This window comes from Rana temporaria, chromosome 6 (genome assembly GCF_905171775.1).
Source record: "Rana temporaria chromosome 6, aRanTem1.1, whole genome shotgun sequence".
In the NCBI taxonomy this organism is placed as follows: Eukaryota; Metazoa; Chordata; class Amphibia; order Anura; family Ranidae; genus Rana; species Rana temporaria.
The window spans coordinates 159,041,705-159,068,449 of record NC_053494.1 but is presented as its reverse complement, the minus strand read 5'-3'; the positions used below and the strand labels follow the sequence as shown (position 1 = coordinate 159,068,449).

The window sequence follows — 26,745 nt, the reverse complement described above, 5'->3', positions numbered from 1 at the left end:
CCCCATGTTCCCTGGTGTGCCCCATGTTCCCTGATTGTGCCCTGATATGCTCTCATGTGCCCTGGTGTGCTCGTATGTGCCCTGATGTGCTCTGATTGTGCCCCATGTACCCTGATGTGGCCCATGTGCCCCATGTACCCTGATGTGCCCCATGTACCCTGATGTGCTGGGCTTTGTACCCTGATGTGCTGTTTCATGTGCCCTGTACCCTGATGTGCCCTGTACCCTGATGTGCCATGTGCCCTGATGTGCCATGTGCCCTGATGTGCCATGTCCCCTGTCCTGATATGCCCTGCCCTGATGTGCCGTGCACCCTGATGTGGCCTGTTGTGCTGTGCTCTGATGTGCCCTGTACCCTGATGTGCTGGGCTTTGTACCCTGATGTGCTGGGCTTTGTACCCTGATGTGCTGGGCTTTGTACCCTGATGTGCGCTGTGCACTCATGTGTGCTGTGCCCTGATGGTGAGTGGTCAGTGTGTAGTGTAGTGGTCAGGGTTAATAATGCGTTCGCTGACACCAGTACTGTTTTTGAAGTTTGAAAGTTTGCATGCGGCCCCCCATGGGATATGGAAACTTGTCTTGTGGCCCTCAGGTAATTTGAGTTTGAGACACCTGCTCTAGTTTTGGGAATGAAATAGTTTGCTGATACTTACAGTTCCCCAACTGCTCTAGAAAAGTCTCAAACTTTTGGCCAATGGCAGAAAGTCAAAGGACAACTGTTCTGTGACCTGTACAATTTGCCACTAACTATGTATGAGTCATCTCTTTCCTTCCTCACATAGTTAAACTGTAATGGTTAGCTTCCACTTCACCCATTACGTTTCTGTCTATTATTTATGTCTGTCATATTCATAGTGATGCCAGTTCAGAAAACCATGGTGAAACAATGATGCAAATTTGTAGGCACAGATGTTGTTTACAAGCAAAGGGAACAACTCCCTGAGGCCGATAAGATAGGAAAAACTGGGCCACAAGATGTTACTGATGTCCCTTGACTGAACAAATAAAAATCTCCAGAAGTTATAATATTCTGAAGAACTCTGTTACTGGACTCTGTGATAAACCAGCTGTGTAGATGAGCATATTAAATGTCAAACAGAATTCCAAAAACAAGTAATTTCAACTGGTGTATCTAGTAAATATTAAATAAAATAAAGACTATGGGCCGGATTCAGATAGGTTAGCGGATCTTTAAATCCGCGTAACCTATCTGATTTACGATCCGCCGGCGCAAGTTTTTGAGGCAAGTGCTTAATTCAGAAAGCACTTACCTCAAAACTTGCGGCAGCGTATCGTAAATCCCCCGGCAGAATTCAAATTCCGCGGCTAGGGGGCGTCTACAATTTAAGTCAGACGCGTCCCTGCGCCGATCGAACAGCGCATGCGCCATCCGTGAATTTTCCCAGCGTGCATTGCTCTAAATGACGTCGTTAGGACGTCATTGGTTTCGGCGTTAGCGTAACTTGCGTCCAGCTCTTTTCTGAATCAACTTACGCAAACATCGTAAAAATTCAAAACTCGGCGCGGGAACGACGGCCATACTTAACATAGGATACCACTCACATAGCAGGGGTAACTATACGCCGGAAAAAGCCGAACGCAAGCGAAGTATAAAAAAAGCGACGGGCGGGCGTTCGTTTCTGAATCGGCGGAAATCCTCATTTGCATATTCGTTGCATGTAAAAAATGAATTGCCACCTAGCGGCCGGCCTGGAATTGCAGCCTAAGATCCGACGGTGTAAGTCACTTACACCTTTCGGATCTTAGGGAGATCTATGCGGAACCTGATTCTATGAATCAGCCGCATAGATCCGACCGACGGAACTCAGAGATACGACGGCGTATCAGGAGATACGCCGTCGTATCTCTATCTGAATCCGGACCTATGTCTGTATTGGCCACACCAAGGAGACCAAATAAATTCTATACAGATGGTGCCCTAGTCTACAATATAGGGTCTCACATAGGATATGGAAGAACTAGAACCGCTATGACGTTTTCAAGGCTCTCTGTATTACTCTTTGGGAGACTCAAGCCGTGTGTATTTTCTAATGACCACAAAGAAACTGAGGGGAATAGGAAAACGGGGAGTAACCATAATCTAAACCTTCCCCAATTCCAATCAAAAACATTTTTATTGGTGTCTGAGTAATCGTAATGTGTCATGAAATGTTTCAAACATGGACAATATTGAAAACATGACAATGGTTCTAACCCTACCTTACTTAAACTAAAACTAAAAACAATGTTGACTAGAGTTGGGCTTTCACCCTACAGTTTTCAACTGAAGCACCCCCATTGTCCCCACAAGGCTAGATGACCCTACATATACTTGGTTTCGGTCAGGACCAAAGTCATATCTGAATAACTGAATGGAAATGAAACTTACCATATATGAAAACAAAAATCAAAGAGTAACCCAAAAGAGAAATAAAGAAGTCTCCAAGGTCAAAACTGAAAACCCAACTACCAGCAGTAACAATGAAAAAGCAAATCACAGGTCCAACATCCTGATCAAATGGGCTCAATCCAAAGCAATCAGATAGTTACTGTGAAATTTCACAGAGGGCTGTAAATCGCACTCCAAAATCCATTTCTGATTAAAAACAGCAGGGCCTTCATTGGATCAGGCTCACACAGCTCACCAGGTAAAGGGTGCAAAGCCCGTTATTTAAGGCATACTGCACATTTCGGCCACCATAATGATGTACGATGAAACCTCGGATTGTGAGTAACACGGTTAACGAGCGTTTCGCAATATGAGCACTTTTTTAAAAAAATCCTGACTCAGTTTGCGAGTGTTGTCTCTCAAAACAAGCAGGATTCAAGCCACAGCAGTAGCGGATTTGGCCTGAGGTGCGGGGGCGCCAGAGCCGAGCAGAGAATACTCTGAAAAACGTGGAAATACTCCGTTCCCGAGCCTTCCCAAGGTTTTCCGAGTTCAGCCGAGCTGTTCCCAAGCCTTTCCGAGTATTTTCCGAGGCTCTCCGGCGCCCCCCACCTCTGGCCACATGAGGTAATGCATGCCATAGAAGTCAATGCATTAAAAAGAAAAAAAAAATGTTTCCATTGACTTCTATGGGGAAACTCGCTTTGATATGCGAGTGCTTTGGATTACGAGCATTCTCCTGGAATGGATCCAAGGTTCCACTGTACTTCTAAGGGCCAAAAAAAAGATCCAGAGGGACACATAATTGAAATCCTGTGCCAAATTCCTACTGGAATTTGCTCACTGAACCTTTATTCTGAGATTTATGTAATTGCTGGAGCATACAGTATGCATGTAGACAAGACGTGGTGAAAAATAGGTTGCGGATGACCTGCAGCACCGAGATGCAACAAAAGATGAAAATTGTATTATAATAATAATAATAAAAAAAATGGAAATAGTTTTATACACAATGGAGTTGATTTACTAAAGGTAAATAGACTGTACACTTTGCAAGTGTAGTTGACTCATTTTCCCAAAAGCTTAGAGAATGTGGCAAAGCTCTGCTGATTTCCTTCATCCAATCATGTGCAGGCAAGAATGCTCTTTGCATTTTCCTTGAATCCGATTGGGTATTCTTTACTATAAAGTGCACAGTCTATTTCCTTTAGTAAATCAACCATAGTGTAATTTAGCATGGTTTACATCTACTGCAATAATAAAAGCAGGATAAATTCCAGTTATAGTTGAATTCATCAAGGTGTGGATAATGCAAAGTAAAATCAAGTAAACCCTTTTACTGCATAGCTGCTACATCATTATCTAATTTATTCAGAGTTTACATTTACCAGACTGAAAACGACCAATAATTTGAAGCATGACTATCAATAAAATGTATTTTTACATCAGTTTTTAATTAATTGAAATGTCAAATAATTTCTTAAATGATTGATTAATTAAATATATCAAACGGCATTGCAACTGATATATTCTTTCCTGGTTAAAGGGGTTGTAAAGGTACAATTTTTTTTCCTAAATAGCTTCCTTTACCTTAGTGCAGTCCTCCTTCACTTACCTCATCCTTCCATTTTGCTTTTAAATGTCCTTATTTCTTCTGAGAAATCCTCACCTTCTGTCTGTAACTACACAGTAATGCAAGGCTTTCTCCCTAGTGTGGAGTGTCGTGCTCGCCCCCTTCCATGGACTACAGGAGAGTCAGGACGCCCACTAACAAACAGTTTCTTTCTCTATCTGCAACGTAAAGAGCATCCTGACTCTCCTGTAGTCCAAGGGAGGGAACGAGCACGACACTCCACACCAGGGAGAAAGCCTCCCATTACTGTGTAGAGTTACAGACAGAAGAACAGGAAGTGAGGATTTCTCAGAAGAAATAAGGACATTTAAAAGCAAAATGGAAGGATGAGGTAAGTGAAGGATGACTACACTAAGGTAAATGAAGCTATTTAGGGAAAAAAATTGTATCTTTACAATCCCTTTAATATCCTATCCATAGACATGGATTCATTAAACAGCACATAGAATGTTCAGCTCCACAATTGTATCATCCCTTTCTAGGTATTTTTCACATTTTCCATTGGAAAACCTTTCCCTTGGAACCAGTGAACACCCAGCCTGCATTTTCATAGATATGGGAGCTTTAAAAAATAAGAAAGTAGTTAGCTTCACAAGATCATTCCAAGGACGTAAATTACAGAAATTGGTCATATCTTTTGACTTTTAGGTCCTATTCGGACCTTGGCATCCTGATGCACTGTGTTAACGTACACTGAGATAAGGCAGTCCATTCAAACGAACAGATAAAAATAAAAGGCCAAAGCACAAAAAAGGAGCCTGCATGTATAGTAAATGAAAACCATGAAGTTTATTAAAAGACACATTCTATAGTTTTGCACACACATATGGGATCTGGACAGAGCATATAGCAGCACAGCATGTCAGTGGAAATCCTCTAAGGCCTCGTACACACGGCCGAGGAGCTCGACGTGCCAAACACATCAAGTTCCTCGGCCAGTTCAGCCCTGAAGCCGCCGAGGAGCTCGGCGGGCCGAGAGCTCCCATAGAACAACGAGAAAATAGAGAACATGTTCTCTATTTTCTCGACGAGTTCCTCGGCGGCTCCATCGGGCCGAAAATGTACACACGACAGAGTTTCTCGGCAGAATCCGGCTCTGACCGAGTTTCTCGCCGAATTCTGCCGAGAAACTCTGTCGTGTGTACGGGGCCTTAGTCTCTGTGTGAACCTGGCCCAGGAGAGCAATGAAATCCTCTGAAGCTGGGGAAGACATAAGCACAGACAACGTCCGCCCTCTGGAGTAATGTCACATCAATTTTGTGCTGGTAGGGACGCGTTTCTGGGAAATCCTCATCAGCCTTCTGTGAAAAGCCACCTGTGACTTTTAAAGCTTTTGATAAGGTATGAATTAGAGGCAGTACCTGACATGATCAAGACTACCGAGTGACAACAGAGATAACAGCGGTACAGATCAAAAACAATGAAGTAAATGTAACACATATTTTAAAAAAGTTTTAAAAGAGACATACAGGTTCTACAAATATACTTGTGGAGTGGCGCTATTTGGTTAAATTATTATTACCGTATTTATCGGCATATAACACGCACCTTTATTTTAAGAGGGGGGTTTCAGGAAAAAAATGTTTTAAAGAGAGAACTTTGAAGCAAAATAAGGGTCAGTGTCCATCAATACAGCCTGATCAATGCCCATCTGCAGCCTTAAAATTGCCCATTAATGCAGCTTGATCAATGCCCATCTGCAGATTCACAATTGCCCATCAATGCAGCTTGATCAATGCCCATCTGCAGCTTCACAATTGCCCATCAATGCAGCTTGATTAATACCCATCTGCAGCCTCCCCTTTGCCATGAATACAGCCTGATCAATGCCTATCTCAGGGAGGGATATCAGAGCGCCGACAGATTACATACAGCAAGAATCTGTTTACTCGGTGGCCTCTTTAATACAAAGTCCCATCTCCTGGACCGGCTTCTATGATAGACAGAACACTGGTCCAATGCCAGCCCAGGAGATGGGATTTCTTATTACAGAGGCCGCTGAGTAAACAGGAGATTCTTGCTGTATGTAATCTGACGGCGCTCGTCTCGCCCCCTCAATGTTCTCTCCGAGGCAGCCCAAATTGCAATATCGGCGTATAACATGCACGCGCTATTTGCAACAGATTTGCTGAGTGAAAAAGTGTCATACGCCAATAAACACAGTATTAACTCGATTTTTGATATGTTCATATTTATTTGCTTTTATATTTGGTAGATGAATATTTTTGCTTTGGTTATTGGATTATAGTTGTGTATGGGTTGCCCATTGTTATTGCACCAGCATTATAGTCTCCCCATATGAACAGGTGGTTCTGAGCACATGGATTGTGTTATTTTGTCAGTTTTTTTCCTGGATTGCAATGCGCTAAAACATTAAAAAAGTTTTTTTAGTTAAACACTGTGCACCACAATGCACAGTACTGCACCACTGTGCCTTGTAATGCACTGCATTGCCCTAGTGGTGGGGGTCTTCAAACTTTCTAAGCAAAGGGCCAGTTTATTGTCCTTCAGACATTAGAGGGGGGCGGACTGTGGTCCCCCAAGAGTAGAAAATGTCCCAGTGTCAGTGGGAGTAAATAATGCCTCTGACTTAGCAACTTTAATCAGTAGGATCGGGCATAGTGCCCTGTATTGTTATTGGAGGAATAGTGCCCCATTGTTGGTGTCATTGGGAGGAATAATGGTCCATTGCTGGTGTCGGTGTGAGGAATAGTGCCCAGAGAGCCACAGAAAGGCAAGCAAAGGGCCAAATTTGATCCACGGGCCGCTGTTTGGAGACCACTGCCTTAGTGCATTGAAGTACTATTCGACGAATGGCAGTGCCACATTTTACCACAATGTACTGCACTGGAAAGGTATGCATGGGCCCTCAAACATCCATAGGCCGTGGTTACTATGTGAAAATGGTCTTTACATCCAGGGACACAGGTGACTGACCAGTAGGGAAATTTTGGTGTCATAAGGGGTGGGATCATTTTGATATCTTGAGTTTGAAATAACCAGGTTTGTGACAGATTTTCTTTATATTAACATGCTATTTTCTAGAAATTTCCCAATGATGTATACACAGATTTTACATGTATAAAATTAACACTCGATATTACTCAAATCTATTTTACAATACTTTTTGTAAAATAACAAACATGTTATACTTACCTCCACTGTGCAGCTCGTTTTGCACAGAGTGTCCCTGAACCCTGTCTTCTGGGGTCCCTCGGCGGCTGTCTCGGCTCCTCCTCGCACAAGCTTTCCACCTTCATGCGAGCGAGCATGGTGGAAAGCTTTTGCGGGCGCGCTCCCTTGATACAGCGGCGGGCATAGCTGCTGACTATCACTCGGCCCCACCCCCGGCGCGCTGCGTCATCGGATGTGATTGACAGCAGCGCCAGCCAATGGCTGCGCTGCTATCAATCCGTCCAGCCTAGCCAATCAACGGCCAGGCTGGGAACTGAAGAGGATCACAGGGACGTGCGCGGGACTTTTGAGGGGTGAAGTAAAACGTGGGTTCAGGGGGGACCGGTACCCTCGGATGTTTTTTCACCTTAATGCATAGGATGCATTAAGGTGAAAAAACATGTACCTTTACAACCCTTTTAAAACATGAATACATGGATTTACATGATCCTAAACTCTTATTACCAACTGGTATCTCATATCAGAGATTCATTATACAATGTATTACATATACTCCTCATAAGAGATATATTGCCTCATGTCAATTGTCCCCTTAGGTCAAGGTGTTTCTAATGCGGCTTCTTCAGGACCAGTAGAGGATCCAGTAAGGAGATAATAGTAACCACTATGTATTAAAAAGGAGAATATTAGAACAAATATAAACATTAAAGCGGAGTTCCACCCAGGAAAACAACATTTGGCCAAAAGTCTTAAAAAAATAAAATAAAAAAAAAGTGGAATTTTTTTTTTATACTCACCCGAAATACCTGTTGCTATGCGGAAGTCCGTAATCTGCCTCTTCGGCGCCGCGGTGTGTTTTCTTCTTCTCCTTCTCCTAGTGAATGGGGCGCGCTGCTTTCTGGGAACTGTGTGTGTTCTCAGAGAGCAGCCGCCCATTCACAAAACGGCACGAGACTCACACAGGCGCAGTAGGAAATGGCCAGTGAAGCCGTAGTGTGAATGGCGGCGCGGGACCTGCATCAGTCGTGGGATCGGCATCGGGGGGCCATCAGCGCGGGCAAGTAGGACAAGGTAAGTGTCCTTATTAAAAGTCAGCAGCTACACTGTTAGTAGCTGCTGACTTAAAAAAAAAAAAAAATTGCAGGTGGAATCCCGCTTTAAAGCGGAGTTCCAACCACAATTAGCATTTTTTAAATGTATGTCCTTTCATCCTGCGTTTTTATAATATAAATCCGGTCACTTACTATTTTACAATCCGCCGCCGATCCGCATAGATATTCAAAAAAGATAGTTTATAAAACTACCGTATTTATCGCGGTATAACGCGCTCTGGCGTATACCGCGCACCCCCAAAGTGGCCCCCAATCCTGTGGGGAAAAAAAGATTTTTTGTTGTTTTGTACTTACAGTTTTGATGTCTTGCGCGGCGTCCATCTGCGGCCTCGTCGGGTCCGGCGTCCTTCTGCGGCCTCGTCGGGTGTCCTCTTCGGCGGGTCCGGCGTCCATCTTCGGCGGGTCGGGCGTCCATCTTCGGCGGGTCCGGCGTCCATCTTCGGCGGGTCCGGCGTCCATCTTCGGCGGGTCCGGCGTCCATCTTCGGCGGGTCCGGCGTCCATCTTCGGCGGGTCCGGCGTCCATCTTCGGCGGCGTCCTCCCGCTCGTTTCCCGCCACGACTTTGAATACTGCGCCCGCATATAGCGAGCGCAGTACACTCGTGAATCTTCGGGCAGGCTCGGGCGCCTCTCGCACTGACGTCCTGTACGCTCAGGACGTCAGTACGAGAGGCGCCGAGACTGGCCGAAGATTCACGAGTGTACTGCGCTCGCTATATGCGGGCGCAGTATTCAAACTCATGGCGGGAAAGCAGGTATCGGCGTATATCGCGCACCCACGATTTTGCCCTGATTTTCAGGGCAAAATAGTGCGCGGTATACGCCGATAAATACGGTATGTCTACACCGTTGTCATTTTGCTTGTGGGAATTGTGAAGCCTACGGGCATTTACTTCCTGGAAGTCTTGGATGGGGAGTGATAATTGGACAGCGCACTGCATCCTGGGAAATGATGACACACATTTCCCAGGAGCATTAGAGGAAGATGATGTCAGAATCCTAGGTGGTTTCAAAGGCAGATTTCGTGGGACCGCATAGCAACAGGCATTTCCAGATGAGTAAAAAAAACAATTTTTTTTCTTTTTTAGTCATAAGCTACAGTTTAAAGCAAAATAGTTTTTTTGATGGAACCTCCACTTTAAATCCTGTTTACATACAAAAACAATTTTCCTTTTCACAAAATGTACCATTTCAAATATGCCCTTCCTTGTGATTGCTGCCTCCTGTGCCCCATAATTTTGCACTTTTGTATGTTTAAAAATTGTACATTTTGTGAAAAAGATTTTAATACTGCCCTAAATGTTTGTACTGCTATGTGCACTGTAAAGTCCACTCCAACCAGAGCAGCTAAACAAATAATAAGGCAGAACTTGAAACAAGGAAAAACGCATATATGGAGTCCGTGTGCCGCGCACCCCGAAAATGCAAAAACAAAAATGGGAAGGTCCCCCAGTGGGGTTTTTTAGCGGCATGATGTTCTCAATAAATAAGAGTGGTTGGATGATATTGAAGTTAAAATCTTTACTTGGTTTCAACATTGAATTACAATAAAATGTACAACATGGTTGGAGCATTTGTAAAATAATATAGATAATATACATATAGTACACTCTGATTATACATGAAAATAAAAATAACAGTGGCAAAAATCATCAACAATACAATACACGTTACATCATGATCCAATTGTTTCCATATGAGTACCCCGACGCGTTTCGACCTAAACTGTCACGGTCTTCTTCAGGGGAATTGTACTCTGATAGATATAATTAGAAAAATTATTATTAAAGTTACATCCCTCTAACAAAAATGTTTAGCATCTGCTGAGAGAATATTGTTGAAATTATATTTACCACTCAAGGGTTAATGAATTAATATGTAATCAGAGATGGTTGCTGAGAAGTAAAAATTATCCAAAAACCCCATAGCAAGAGAAACCCCCGTTCCGCTTGACGGGAACCCACCAAACCGGGCTTACAAGGAGTCACAAGTGTGGACCATAGGGGGGAGGGGACGACCGGAAGACACCTGTATTGATTGAATATTTAGTTTAATTTAATATAAGTAATAATGTGAGTACTAATAATATTGCATAAGCATAGATAACATCCATTCGGCTATGACCCCGATCACATGTAATGATCTAATAGGATCATAAACATGGGCGTATGTAGGAGGTAAGTATTGAAATGGAATATATTAGTAAATCTTAATACACCAATGCTAGTATTGCAAAGGTGTAGATGGAAGTATACCAAAACCAAAGGTTTTGTACTGGTACAATGAACATCATACTGGTGTCAGTGTGATGTGAATGAGGGGGGGGAAAGGGGTTAAGAAAAATGTGTGAGAGTGTGGTGAACAAATAGATGTGAGTGTATATGTCAATAGAAATGTGTGAAAGGGGCAAAAAAGGGGATAAAAGAAAAAGTGAGTGTGTGCCAGAAAAAAATGTGATTGCAAGTGAGGGGAGGGAATATAAATGGTGAATGAAAGTGTGTGTGAGGAAGTGAATAGCAGTGCCGAGTACATGTCCCAGTGTTAGTTGGTAGCATTAAATAATAATATCAAGGAATTATATAGTATACCATGGGGGTGTAGCAACAAGGGGGGGATAAATGGAAGTATGCTCAGTAATAGTACTTACATAGGCTCCATCCTAATGTATGTATGGAGGGAGCTGTCCCAGGATCACATCCAGATCCAAGGAAGGTGAGAAGCTTAAATAGAGTCTAAAAAAAGGCAGAACTTGGCCTAAAGTAATCTGTTTGCTTGAATTATTTCCAAACAAATGCTTGCATGTTAGCAAGGTTGTGGGTCCAACTGAACACATGCTTGAACACAATATGCACTTGATTTTAACAAGCAAAAAAGAGATTTTTAATACAGCTTACCTGTAAAATCTTTTTCTTGGAGTACATCACGGGACACAGAGCGGCATTCATTACTATATGGGTTATATGGAGTACCTTCAGGTGATAGACACTGGCAATCTCAAACAGGAAATGCCCCTCCCTATATAACCCCCTCCCATAGGAGGAGTACCTCAGTTTTGTAGCAAGCAGTATGCCTCCCAAAATGGTCCTCAAAAAGGAGGGGTGGGAGCTCTGTGTCCCATGATGTACTCCAAGAAAAAGATTTTACAGGTAAGCTGTATTAAAAATCTCTTTTTCTTTATCGTTACATCACGGGACACAGAGCGGCATTCATTACTATATGGGATGTCCCAAAGCAATGCTTACAATGAGGGGAGGGAGAACATCTCCAAGACAAAAGGATTTAATTTAGAGGTATACTCAAATCATAATAAATCCAACTTAGTTGAGAAAAATAATCTTAAATTTTAAATTCAACTCAAAAAAAGAGGAGCCCCCGGAATCCGAGGGTCTCAAACTGCAGCCTGCAGCACTGCCTGCCCGAAGGCAGTATCAGTATTCCTTCTTACGTCCAACTTGTAGAATTTTGTAAATGTGTGGACAGAAGACCAGGTTGCCGCCTTGCAAACTTGAGCCATAGAGATCTGGTGGTGTGCTGCCCAGGAGGCGCCCATGGCCCTAGTAGAATGAGCCTTTAATGATACTGGAGGAGGCAACCCTTTCAAGCCGTAGGCCTGAGTGATTAATTGCTTAATCCACCTAGAAATGGTGGATTTTGCAGCTGCCTGCCCCTTCTTGGGCCCATCCGGTAGAATGAACAGCACATCTGTTTTCCGGATCTTCTTTGTAGCTTTAAGATAGGCCTTCATGGCCCTGACAATATCCAAGGTATGCAGCAACCCTTCCTTTCTGGAAGTAGGTTTAGGGAAGAAGGATGGTAATACCAAATCCTGGTTCAAATGAAAACTGGATATAACCTTCGGTAGGAAGGAAGGATGAGGGCGGAGAACGACCCTGTCCTTATGAAAAATAAGATATGGTTCCTTACAGGATAAGGCCGCCAGTTCCGAAACTCTTCTTGCGGAAACTATGGCAACCAAAAATACTAACTTCCTTGTCAGTAAAACCAAAGGAATTTCAGCCAACGGCTCAAACGGTTGTTTCTGTAAACTTGACAGAACAAGATTTAAATCCCACGGACAAAGCGGGGATTTAACTGGAGGTTTAATACGTAAGACCCCTTGAAGGAAGGTCTTAACCAGCGAGTGGGTGGCCAGCGGCCGCTGAAACCACACTGACAGAGCAGAAATCTGTCCTTTGATTGTGCTTAATGCCAATCCTTTATCCACTCCTAGCTGGAGAAAACTTAAAACTCTATCAATGGTGAACTTGCGAGGAAGCCACAGCTTGGACTCACACCAGCCTACATAGGCCTTCCAGACCCTGTGATAAATCACCCTAGAGACCGGTTTCCTGGCTCTGATTAGGGTAGAGATTACTTTCTGAGACAGACCTCTACCCCTGAGAATCAGGGATTCAGCTTCCAGGCCGTCAAATTTAGATGCCGTAAGGCAGGGTGGAGGATCGGACCTTGCGATAGCAGGTCTGGCCTTAGAGGCAGAGTCCAAGGGTCTCCCACTACCATCCTTAGGATTAGTGAGTACCATGCCCTTCTGGGCCATGCTGGAGCTACCAGGATAACTGGTATGTGCTCCACCCGGATCCTGCGTAGCAGGCGGGGTAGTAACTGGAGCGGGGGAAACGCATAAAGAAGTTTGAACTGATGCCAAGGGCAAACCAGCGCATCGGTTCCGCAGGCCATCGGATCCCTTGAGCGGGACATGAACCTGTCTAGCTTCTTGTTGAGTCTCGATGCCATGATATCCACGTCCGGCACTCCCCATCTTTGGCAGAGTGCTTGAAAGACTTGTGGATGCAGAGACCATTCCCCCGGCCATAGAGTCTGGCGGCTTAAGAAGTCCGCCTGAAAATTGTCCACTCCTGGAATGAATATTGCCGATATGCAGGGCACATGAGCCTCTGCCCATAGGAGAATCAAGCTCACCTCTCTCTGAGCGGCTTGACTCCTGGTTCCCCCTTGGTGATTTATGTATGCCACGGCCGTGGCATTGTCTGATTGAATTCTCACCGGGAACCCCTGCAATTTTGACGTCCAAGCCCTGAGGGCTAGTCGAGCAGCTCTGAGCTCCAAGATGTTGATGGGCAACTGCTTCTCTGGCTTTGCCCAAGTACCTTGGCGAGTGCAACCATCCAAAATTGCTCCCCAGCCCATCAGGCTGGCGTCTGTGGTCACTATCTTCCAAGCCACTGGGCTGAAAGACTTCCCCTTCAGTAGATTCTGAGGGTCTAACCACCAACACAGACTTTGTCGGACTCTTGATGAGAGCGGCAACGGGATATCCAAGGCCTGTGGCCTTCTGCTCCATGCTGACAGGATGGCTGCCTGCAGGATGCGAGTGTGGCTCTGGGCGTATGGTACCGCCTCGAATGTGGCCACCATCTTGCCTAGTAACCTCATACTTAGGTGAATAGTCGGTTCTTTCTTGCTTAGAACCAGTAGGATTAATTCCTTGATGGCTTTGACCTTCCTCAGAGGTAGGAACACTCTTTGTTGTTCTGTGTCTAATCTCATGCCGAGATATTCCAACTGCCTTGTGGGCAGGAAAGCTGACTTTTCTCGATTTAGGACCCAGCCGAACCTCTCGAGGTGTTGGACCGTGAGGGCCACTGCTCGCTCCAAGCCGGGAGACGAGTGGTCTATGACTAGGAGGTCGTCCAGGTATGCTAGGATCGTGACCCCTTGGATCCTTAGCTTGGCTAGGATTGGAGCTAGGACCTTCGTGAACACCCGGGGGGCCGTAGCCAACCCGAAGGGAAGCGCCACGAATTGGAAATGACGCGAAGCCACCATGAAGCGTAGATATCTTTGATGTGGCTGATAAATTGGAACATTGTCTATGGACGCCATGAAGTCGTCCTTTTGGAGTGTGGCAGCTGCTGACCGCACGGATTCCATCCGAAATGAGCGGACTTTTAAGTATGCATTTACCATCTTTAGGTCCAAAATTGGCCTGACATCTCCATTGGACTTTGGGATGATGAATAGGTTGGAGTAGAAACCCAGCCCCTGTTCCAGGACTGGTACCTCTACTATTACTTCCTGGGAAAGTAGATGATCTAATGCCGATCTTAATGCGGCTCCCTTCTCCGGATCGTTTGGAATCCTCGACTCCTGGAAATGAGGAGGAGGAAACCTTAGGAAATCTAATTTGTAGCCCGTGGCCACGGAAGACCGTACCCACTCGTCGGGAATGCTGGCTTCCCAAATCTCTGAAAAGAGTCGCAGCCTTCCCCCCACCTTCGTGGGTGGGGGCGCCCCTTCATAAGGTCGACTTGGGGGCTGGTTTTGCTGGTTTGCGAAACCACTGCTTTCTGCCTCTAGCAGCCTGTCCTTGTGACTTGCTGTTGAAGCCGAAGTTTGCTTTCGCAGGAGGCCGTCGATACTGCTTGGCATTAGAGGGCCCCTGCCCAGGGGAATACTGTCGTTTAAACGCAGGCCCCTGCAACTTCTTCTTAGTTGGCAAGAGAGTACTCTTGCCGTTTGAAATGGTCTGAATGTATTTATCTAGGTCTTCTCCGAAGAGTCGTCCTCCATGGAAGGGGAACCCTACCAGGAGCTTCTTGCATGGGGGCTCAGCCTCCCAGCTCTTTAACCATAAGAGTCTTCTCATATGGACAAGGAATAACGATAAACGTGACGCTTGCTGGATAGAATCCTTAATTGCGTCTACCGTAAAACATATGGCCTTAGGGACGTCCGAAAATTCTTCTGCCTGCTGGGCAGGAATAAGTTTAAGCATCTGCTTAAATTGATCCGATAATGCTTGAGCGACCCCAATCGCAGCCACAGCTGGCTGTACTACTGCCCCTGCAGTAGTGAAGGAGTTCTTAAGTAGTGCTTCCAAGCGTTTATCAACTGGATCCTTGAACACCTGTATGTTTTCTACAGGGCATGTTAACGATTTGTTAACACATGAGATGGCTGCGTCCACTGCAGGGGTAGCCCATCTTTTGGAAAATGTATCTTCCATAGGATATAGGACAGAAAATCTTTTAGGTGGCAAGAAGATTTTATCTGGCTTGTTCCAATCTTGGAACAAAACTCCCTCTAATAGAGGATGGATCGGAAACACAGCCTTGCTTTGAGGCGCCCTCAGTGAGCCCAAAGCTGAAACCGTCGATACCTGGAGATCTGGTACTGGTAAGTTGAATGCCTTATGGACCAAGTCCGTTAATCCTTGAATCCACCAGCTCTCCCTCAGGGAGACTGCCCCAGACTCCTCTGTATCCGGATCTTCGATCCCTGAACCTACTTGGTCCTTGTCCAAGAGGTCGTCCAATTCCCCTGAGGAAATGACCTCCTCTTCTGAGGGTCCGCGCTCGGGCGACGGAGATCTACTCCGTTTACTGCCCCGCATAGCTGCGGCTATCATTTTTCCCATTCTTTTCTCCATCTCTTTTAAAGAGGTGAGTAATACCTCGTCAGTGACCGTCTTAGGGTTGGACTGACCCGCGTCAGCTCCAGCCCCAGATCCCGATGGCCCCAAGGCTCCCTGTGGGGAAAGCAGCGGCATAGCTTTGTCCGAGACCTCAGACTCTCTGGGGGTACTTGGGACTATAAATAGTTAATTGCCCAAACACCTGTTTGGGGGATAAAAAATGCTTCCTCTCCCCTAGATGACTTTTTTTTTTTTTTTTTTTTTTAATCTTTTTTTTTTTTTTTTTTTTTGCTTCAAATCCAGGAAAGAAAAAACATTCTGTCCCCCTGAGTAGTATTGCAAGAAAAACTATGAGATGGAAAAGAAACAGCCTATTCCTAGGCTTGAAAACAGTCTTCTGAAGACTGCAATATTCTTTCTGGCCACTGTGTGTCCTCGGCGCCCCGTGCTGCCGCTCTGGTCTTTCCTCCCCAGTTCCAAAGTATTGAATGAGCTGTATGGAACAAACAAGGAAGGGCCGCCCCTTCCTTAAGCTACTGACCCGCCCTTCCCCCCCAGCTAAACGGCGCCAATTGCGCCTATAATACGTGAACGCGCGCCGCGCGCGCGCCCGCCGACAGGGGGGGGGGTGGGGGGAAGGGACCTCTCAGCTCCAGCAAACTGCAGCCTGCAGCCTGGAACCACGAGGAGGTCAGCGTTTTGCCTGCTTTGCAGGCTCTGAGGAGGAAGACTGAATGGAGCATCGCCTGGAGGCTTGCAGGTAAGCACAGCTCTCTGACACACACATATAGTTTTATATCACACAGGCCCCACTCAATGCTTTTCCAACACTACAAGGGAGGTCACATTTTATGGGGAATAATACACATAGAGCCATCCTATCTTTATGATATGTGACTAGTTTGCCAGATGCAGCGCATAACTTTAGGCATGTCCCCTGTGACCCCCCAGAAAAAACCTGCTAAGAACCAAGTTCCGCAAGTTTTCCCCTCACTTACCTGCTCCATGCCGCAGGACTTTGCCAAGCAAGAGGCCCAATCTTCCCCCATCTCGGTGGGGATGTCTAGACCTTCAGGCCCTGGGTTCCTATGAAGGATCCACTGTCCTGGGCCCATATAGCACTCTGGCAACAGAAAACATTAGGCACCCAAAGGTTTCTAAGTTCTGGGCCCAGGGTCCAGCTCTCTAAAAAGAAAAGCATTATGGGCTATACCCCAAGGGTTTGGGGTCCGGTTACTGACCACTTTAGCGCTGAGGCCTTTGGACAGAACCGGTTAGCTCACCTAATCCCAAGGATGCGGAGGCAAGCTAAACCCTGACTAACACCTAAGACACTGGCGTAAAAACTGAGGTACTCCTCCTATGGGAGGGGGTTATATAGGGAGGGGCATTTCCTGTTTGAGATTGCCAGTGTCTATCACCTGAAGGTACTCCATATAACCCATATAGTAATGAATGCCGCTCTGTGTCCCGTGATGTAACGATAAAGAAATTGGTATGTATTTAGTTGTGTTCTTTCTAGAATTTAAGTGCTTGGAGAGTGCATATAACCGAGATTTCACACTGTGAGAGCAATGTATTCATATCTTTCTTCCAATTCATTTCTGATACAAAAAACAAGTGCCCCATAAATGGTACAATGAAAGGTAAATTTAAAGCTTGTTCACCCGAGGAAGTGCTCTGAAATGAGTTATTGTCGAGGCACCAGCTATCCAGCTATTGAGTTTTCTTGTTCAATGTTCCATGCAGATAATGTTCCTTACAAATCAGTCTTTTTTTTTACTGTTCACAAGTGCAAAAAAAGCCCCACAAATTTTACAATGTCTTTGTGTGTCCTTTATGTAAAAGGTACATTATTAAAATAACCTATTCAGTAATCCTTCCTATTCCTGTGCAGCCACATTCTATATTATTCTACATGCGGGAACTCATTCATATAAACTGAAGAAAAAGGAAAGTGAAGGGGCTGCCCAAGGCAATCAATCATATTCCAGCTATAATTTTTTTATATTGGTTACAAAGTCAAAGCAGAATTGGGTGACTTGCTGAAGGACAAAACAAAATCCTAACATCCAAAATTTCAATCAGCTAACATCAATAAGTACTCCCACAGGAAGTTCCATGTGGGAGTAGAGAGAAGACATTGCTGGAAGTGGCAGCAGAGGAGGAGCGGATTGCCTTTTGGAGGGACAACCACCTACCTAAAGGTTTCATCTGGACGGGATACACAGAGGGCCAGATTCTCAGTCGAGATACGACGGCGTATCTCCAGATACGCGGTCGTATCTCTGCGTTGCGCCGTCGTATCTATGCGATTGATTCTTAGAATGAGTTACGCATAGATATCTGTTAGATCCGACAGGCGTAAGTCTCTTACGCCGTCGGATCGTAACTGCATATTTACGCTGGCCGCTAGGTGGCGCTTCCGTCGAATTCCGTGTCGAGTATGCAAATTAGCTAGATACGCGAATTCCCGAACGTACGCCCGGCCGACGCAGTAAAGTTACGTCGTTTACGTTAGGCTTTTCCTGGCGTATAGTTACCCCTGCTATATGGTGGCATATGTGTGGCGTAACAATGTTAAGTATGGCCGTCGTTCCCGCGTTGAAATTTGAAAAAGTTACGTTGTTTGCGTAAGTCGTCCGTGAATGGGGCTGGACGTCATTTACGTTCACGTCGAAACCAATGACGTCCTTGCGGCGTACTTTGGAGCAATGCACACTGGGAAATTCCACGGACGGCGGGAAAAACGTCAATCACGTCGTGTCACACAACATTTACATAAAACAAGCCCCCCTGTTCCAAATTTGAAATAGGCAGGCTTACGTTGGCCGTTTTACGCTACGCAGCCGCAACTTACGGAGCAAGTGCTTTGAGAATACAGCACTTGCCCGTCTAAGTTGCGGACGCGTAACGTAAATCAGATACGTTACGCCCGCACAAAGATACACAATCGGATGTGAATCTGGCCCATAATCTTGAGCCAAGTGAGGAGCTGCTGGGAGTGGAGCAACGCAATAGCCCCCGGGATTTCTCATCACCTTGACATCACCTTGACAGGGTGGATGTTCAGGCCTTCTTGACCTCATCTAACAGGGGGTCCAACAATTCTGGTAAGGGCACTCACTCACCTTTCATCCTGGTGTGACTGTGAGGAGCAGTTACTTTCAATCAACTTTCAATCAAATTGGTGGTGGACTTTTCTTTCACTTTATTACAGCTTTTTTCAGTCACTAATGTGAATTGGACATTTATATTCAATTTATTGATCTTTGGACACACTTTTTACTAATCAGTTTAGATTTTGTGTGGTACAGTATATAGTGGTATATAGTTTTTATCCCCCGGAGGGGTATCGATCTTTATTTATTTAATTTATATATACCCATTTTTGCACAATTTTTCATGTTGTGTAGATTATTTAGCGCAACCTAATTTCCCCCTTCTTTTCAACATCAATAAGTGTCAATGTAAAACAAAAAAAACAAAAAACAGAAAAGCAGCATCTAAAAATGTGACAAAGCATAATCTACATTATGAAGATTTTAGGATATATTTAGATATTGTATGGGTGATATTGAGCTCTAGTAATCAATTACAGAGTCCTTCATTGTTAAATTACGGAATCCTTCTAAAGATCCTCATTGCCTTGCTTTAAGATGACCCTCTAACTTTACTGACCTAGAACAAGCAAGAATATTAGAAAAGTGAAACAAAAATCAGAAGTCCTTATGTTCCTAGTAGAAGAAATGCAGCTGCTTCCATGTTCTTCCTTTAGGAAAGATTACCTTTTGCTATATGCATAGCCAAAACTTTTTTTTTTGGGGGGGGGGAGATAAGCAGGGAAGGGTTAAAAGCCATAATCAGTTTCCCCATCCCCTTGACTGCTGTCCATTTGGTCTTATACTTACCCATTCTGTCCTACGGGAAAAGGCATACTCCAAGCAGGGACAGTGCCAGCATAAGGCTGCTTTGCGTACCAGGAAAGGGGGCGGAACTGCAGGGGTTGCAATAGCAACCCTGCCCATGCTCCAGAGAGCCACTGTAGACTCCCTATCACATTAGGTTTTACACCAGGACAGGAGCGTTGGTGGAATTTCCTGGAACTGATCCCTGTATTTTCCTCCTGCAGCCGCTCAAAGAGCGTTTCTCCTCCTCTTCCTCCCATTAGCACTAAGCCTCTGCAGGAGGAAAATACAGGGAATCACCCTTCTGTCCAAGTTCCACATCCTTCTTCTGCCCAGGCCCCCCTGTGTACTCCCATGGTTACCCTCCTCACAGTACTGCCAGATCCCCCTTCTTTCCTCTCCCACCAGCTGCTGCGGGGGGATTATTTCAAGATGGAGAGTGGGGGAATATAATAAAATATGTTATTTACCAGCTTTTCTAAATTAACACACCTTCTCCTGTGTAGACAAAAATCCTTACACAGGTGACCACTTGAGGCTAGGGTTGCCAACTCATCCCTTTAAAACAGAACACATATGAATTACACAGGTTCTGAGGCTAATTTAAAGCAAATAAGGCACCAAGTGAGTTTAATTACCTCCTTAATCAGCCACAGAACCTGTGTAATTAATATGTGTTCTGTTTTAAAGGGATGAGTTGGCAACCCTACTTGAGGCTGCCATGAGTACTGCTTTATTATAGGAATTCAATTCAGTCTCAGTGTGCATCTGCATGACAAAGCAGCCATTTTCATAGGACAGGTTGTGCAGCTCCAAGGAGGGCCGTACAGTGAAGCTTGTTTGATCAGGGCTGTAGGTAAGTGGGCAGCACTCAGAGGTCTGATGGCAGCTAACTAAATACAAATTGTAACCACAGTTGTGCTATAAGGAGGTAGCACAACAGGTTCTACATGAAAAATCAGTGGCAAGCAAAACTTGTACCCATGGAGACAAATAGTCCATCGCTCCTTACCTCTGCTACACAGCAACAGTGACTTCACTGGCGCGCCAAAATGAGTTTCCAGTTTGTAGGGAGAGGAGAAGCGGAGTGTAAAACACTCCTCCTTCTGCTCTCTCAGGATGCTCGCCCGCTCCGCCGTATGATCACAGTGCAGCAGCGGGCTTTTCTCCCAGTGCCTCCCACTGGCGGAGGTGTTGGAACGCCGTTCTGGCATGTTTCGGCCAGAAAAAAAAAAGCCCTGGTAATAAGGAATCTGGAATTAGATTATACAATTATTTTTTTTATATGTAAATAAAGCAAATTTAACAAATGGGAACTTCAGATGTGCAGTGAATTATATATTTTAGGTAAAACCTTAACCTGAGTCTCTGAATAAACATACATTACAGCTGCTAAAAAGCTTGCTTTAAAAAGCACAAGGGCAATCAGTGACTTTTTAACAGTGCTTCTATTGTTTACTGAATGCCAATGGAGACATAAAAATAGATTTGACCTAATCAGCCAAATGCCTTTCTGAAGCTGTGTGTGTTCCTTCCACCATTGTCTCCTATCACAGTACAGCCTTCACCAACTTAGGTTTGACATACTCATCTAACATTGTCTATGTTTTATGTCGAACAATAGTCTCAGCTTCAGATCATCTGTACTTTTAAATAACTATTTTAGAAGAGATGCCAGTATGTCCTGTGATAAATATTAAAGGGAATGTCTAGTGGCGTTGTACCTATTTCCTCTCCTTATTTATTAGGGTCAAGACTAAAACAAGATAAATATGAAACCATTTTAATATTATTTAGTCTTCTATTTGGTCAGCAGGTCAGATGTTATGCTTCGTGTTTTACATGTTTTCCTCTGTATCTCCATAGCACTGAAATATACACATACAACTAAATGCAGCAGAGAATTCCTTATCAGAAAGTGGGTTCAGACAAGGCAAAGCTGAAGGCAAGCATCTGCTGCTTTGCTGTCTCTTTAGGTAACCCATAGTGCAAGGAGAATCCTTCATTATGTATTAAATGAGCGTTTGTAAAACAAAAACTGTGTATAGCATGCATATCATAAAATACATCAGTTTAACAATTATTAAAAAAAAATGTTTTAAATAACATTGACCGAAAACCATGATACTGTAATTTCCACTTAAAAAGGACCTGTGCTATGCCCAAAATGACTAGTCACCAGTATTGCTTGGATCTCCCTGAAGCTAAACTTTTCCCCATTACTGACATTTCCACATTGCTGACATTACAAAGCTGGTCCAGGCTATGAAAAGATTCTAACCATGTGGTCAGGATTAACCCAAAAGCCTGGATCGGCACCTGGCTCAGCCTCTCAGTGATTAGCTGAGACCCTAAACCAGCTGCTTTCGTCCCCCCCCCCCGCAGCCCAGTGCTCCAGTAAGCACTGGAGGGGCAGAACACAGAGTTGATGGCTGATAGAGAGGAGGAGAGAACTAAGTGATCGGCGGTGTTTGATCACTCAGTTCTCACTGCAGAGTCAGTGGAGGACTGATGCTGCATTCATCTACGTGAGTTTAAAGGTTTTTGTTTTTTAAAGTCCATACTTCTCTTATAATAAATGTGGTCCAATACAGTTTTCACTTTAAAAGCTGTTCTTAAGCAGTCAAGTATAATCTAGTTTTGTGTGCAACCATACCTCAAAATTACTTTAGTGTATAGCAGGAATGATAAGTAAAAGTGGGTTGGGTTGAATTTAAAGAGATTCTGTCACATTGAAAGTTCCTATTTCATCCTGACCTTCCTCAATAGCATGCTTGTTCTGAGAATGTGTCTCAAAAAGTAATAAAGCCAATTACAGCCAGGCAACTAGCATTTTCACATTGCAGTCAGCATTGTCAGTCTCTGTATTTCTTTCCTCACAGATTCTCTTTAACCACTTCAGTTTTCGCCCATAGTCAAATGACGTCCACAGATGGGATCTCACATCCTGGGTGGACGTCATATGACGTCCTGGGCTTCCCGGCCGTCTAGGTCGCATGCGGCATCGGGTTTGGGTTGCCCTGGGAGTTGGGTAACTCCACAATAAAATCCATAGACAGGTGGGTCGAAGGCCTCTCTCCATTGGGTATGGGTTGTAGGAGGCTCATTGGAAGATGTCGTGGTGCATAGCATATAAATCATAACTCACATGGAACAGGCAGCTATAAAGGCCGCTACATCAGCACAGAGACTAGGCCACCAGAATGGTTGGGAAATAGCCCAAATTAGTTGATTCTTCCTAGGGTGGCCAGCAGCTTGGGAGAATGGTAAGTCTGGAGCACAGCAGTGCGAAGACTCTCAGGGACAAAACAGCGGTCACAAGGTTTTTCAGGAGGAGAATGAATCTGAGCGGCAAGAATTCTGTCACCCAAAGATGAAGTGAGACTGGTACGAACCATAGCCAGAATACGATCGGGAGGTAGCACAGAAACAGGAACCGACTCCATCATGAAAGCAGAGGAAAACATTTGTGACAATGCATCAGCCCTTACATTCTTAGTACCAGGTAAGAATAATGCCGCATACACACGACCGTTTTTCATGACAAGAAAAATGCAATTTTTTTTAAATTGGTTGTGAAAAACGGTCGTATGTAGGCTCCAGAGCATTTTTCTCGATGAGAAAAATGGGCATTAAAAATTTAGAACCTGCTCTATTTTTTCTCGTAGTTTTTCACGTCATCATTTTTCTCGTCGTGAAAAACGCTTGTGTGTAGGCTTTAAGATGGAAAAAAAACGTGCATGCTCAGAAGCAAGTTATAAGAAGGGAAATTTGCAAAATGGTGGCACCATTTGAATGGAACTTCCCCTTTATAGTGCCGTTGTACGTGTTGTACGTCACCGCGCGTTGCTCAAGCATTTTTTATCACGATCATGTGTATACAAAGCAGGCTTGAGAGGAATCACATCAAGAAAAACATTGTTTTTTTTCAATGACATGAATAGCGGTCATGCGTACGTGGCATGAGACTATATAATTGAAGCTTGACAAGAAAAGAGCCCATCGCACCGTTATGGGAGAGAGGCGTTTAGCCTCAGACAAGAATGCGAGGTTCTTATGGTCAGTCAGAATGAGAACTAGCACAGTGGTACCTTCATTCTTTAAGGGCTAAAATGATTGCTAACAACTCTCTGTCCCCAATCTCGTAATTGCACTGTCAGGTAAAATTTTATTGGAAAAGTAGCTACAAGGATGCAAAGCTCTCAGAGGTAGGACGTTGAGACAGAAGGGCGCCAACTCCAGAATAAAGGGTAACGTGGGAACAGAATGTGCCAACACAGGATCAGAAACAAAGGCAGCCTTGAGACTCTCAAATGCATTAATGAAATCCAGAGAACAATTCTGTGGGTTACTGTACTTTCTGGTTATATCAGTCAGGGGTTTGACCAGAGACAAGAAGTTACGAATAAACTTCAGATAATTATTGGTAAAGCCAAGATAATGTTGTAGTGGACGAAACCCAAGGGGTGGAGGCTACTATAGGACAGCAGAAAGTTTCTCTGTGTCCATTGAATAACCAGCATTAGAAATTACATAGCCCAGGAATTTAATCTGTTCACGATGGAACTCGCATTTCTCCAATTTACAATACAGGTTATTTTCTCTCAGCCTCTGAAGCACGACAGACATCTGTGTGGTGGCTCTTGAGGGAATAGGAAAATATGAGGATATCGTCGAGATATACCACCACACATAGCTGTAACAAATCTCATAGGATATCGTTGATAAATTCCTGAAAAACTACCGGAGCGTTGCAAAGGCCAAACGGCATTAAGAGGTACTTGTAATGACATGTTCTGGTATTAAACACAGTTTTCCATTTGTCGCCCTCCTTGATCCTCACAAGATCGTATGCCCCTCTCAAATCAAGCTTTATGAAAATTGTTGCTCCCTCAAGGTGGTCAAATACCTCTGTAATTAATGGAATCGGATAAGCCTTCTTAATTGTGAAATGTTCGAGACTCCTATAATAAATACAAGGTCTCAATTCACCACTCTTCTTCACAAAGAAGAATTCAGCACCAGCAGGAGAAAAGGATTTACAGATGAATCCTCGAGAAAATGGGTCTGCAACATACTCCTCCATGGCTTTGTCCTCCAAGACAGACAAAGGGTAAACCCAGCCACGAGGGTGTATGGCCCCAGGTTGAAGGTCATTTGTGCAATCATACGATTGGTGTGGAGGCAAACTACCGGCTTGACCTTTGTCAAAGACATTGCTAAAATCGCGGTACACCTCTGGCAGGGAGGTTGGGTGAAGAGGTGCACAAGATTTTAGCCACTTCCTGAAAACATGCCTTACTGCATTGAGGCGACCAGAAAAGAACCTCAGCATGAAGCCAAACAAAAGAGGGGTTGTGCCTCTGTAACCAAGGATAACCAATAACCACCGGAAAATGACAAGAGGAAATGACTTGGAATTGGATTTTCTCACGGTGAGGGTCAAATGAGTCACATCGGCAGGCTTTAGAGGTCTCCCATCAATAGCCTCAATAGCAAGTGGAGTGGCACGAATCAAGTGCTGAAGCATTATGGGTGGAACTGCATACAGATGTGCGTAGTTCAAAATTAATCATTGGAGTTTGTTATAAACCACCCAATGTTAATGAGGAGGTGGAGACTCAGCTCCTTGCACAGATGGAAAGGGCTGCAAGGTCTGGGACGGTGATAATAATGGGGGATTTTAACTACCCAGAAATTGACTGGATTAATGGCACTTCTGGGACAGTTAAAGGACAAAAATTTAAAAACCTATTGCAGGACAATTTTATGGTGCAATTTATTGAGGCCCCAACTAGGAATGATGCCCTGTTGGACCTGATAATCTCAAACCATGCAGAGCTTATTACTAATGTTCAGATAAAGGAACACCTGGGTAGCAGTGATCATAACATGATTTCATTTAATGTTAACTATAAGCAAGAAATACATACAGGAAATATTAAAACACTAAATTTTAAGAGAGCAAATTTTCCAAGGATGAGGGCTGCTCTCCAGGACTTGGACTGGGAGGGACTATTGGCACAGATGAACACAGAACAGAAATGGGAATTCTTCAAAAAGACTGTGTGGAACCTCACTGCAAAGTATGTTCCCATGGGCAATAAGTTTAAAAGGCTAAAAATAAAACCTATGTGGCTCACGGTCAAAGTTAAAAAAGCTATAAACAATAAGAAAGTAGCTTTTAAAAAATATAAAAATGAAGGAACACTAGTGTTGTTTAAATGTTACAAAGAATATAACAGGATATGCAAAAAGGAAATCAAGGATGCAAAAATTCAAAACGAACGACAGAATGCAAAAGATAGTAGGACAAACCCCCAAAAAATCTTTAAATATATTAATAGTAAAAAGGTGAAGTCTGAGCATGTAGGCCCCTTACAAAATAATCTAGAGTGGGTGACTGGGGACAAAGAGAAGGCAAATTTATTAAATGTTTTCTTCAGCTCTGTGTATACAATGGAGCATGGGGGAGCTCATGTCCAAAATGGGGGTGGGAGTGACACAGCCCCAAATCCACAATGGCTCAAAAGTGATATGGTCCAGAAATATTTAGACAGAATAAAGGTGGATAAAGCACCTGGACCTGATGGCATCCATCCACGGATCCTAGGTAAATTGAGCTCTGTCATTTCAAAGCCACTGTATCTAATATTTAGGGACTCGTTAAAGACAGGAATAGTACCACTGGATTGGCGCAGGGCCAATGTGGTGCCCATATTTAAAAAGGGAACAAAGTCTTTACCAAGTAACTATAGACCTGTTAGTTTAACTTCTATAGTTGGGAAGATACTGGAACGTTTAATAAAAGACCACATGGATGAGTTCTTGCTGGAAAAAAACTATTTAAGCAGCAGACAACATGGATTCATGAAAGACAGAAGTTGTCAGACAAACCTGATTTCCTTTTATGAAGAGGTAAGTAAAACCCTGGACAGAGGCGTGGCTGTGGACGTGATATATTTGGATTTTGCAAAAGCGTTCGATACAGTTCCGCACACACAGCTCATGTGTAAGGTAAGGTCTACAGGATTGGATATATCAGTTTGTAAATGGATAGAAAACTGGCTGAAAGACAGAATTCAGAGAGTCGTGGTTAATGATTCTTACTCTGAATGGTCCAAGGTTATCAGTGGTGTACCCCAAGGTTCAGTGCTGGGACCCTTACTTTT

At 44.2% G+C, this 26,745-nt stretch overlaps 1 protein-coding gene across 1 annotated transcript in view; it reads right to left on the bottom strand.

The window, feature by feature from the left end:
• PDE11A (phosphodiesterase 11A) overlaps positions 1-26,745 on the bottom strand; it is a 721,237-nt gene that overhangs the window by 403,557 nt on the left and 290,935 nt on the right. The gene's annotated exons all lie outside the window — the stretch shown is intronic.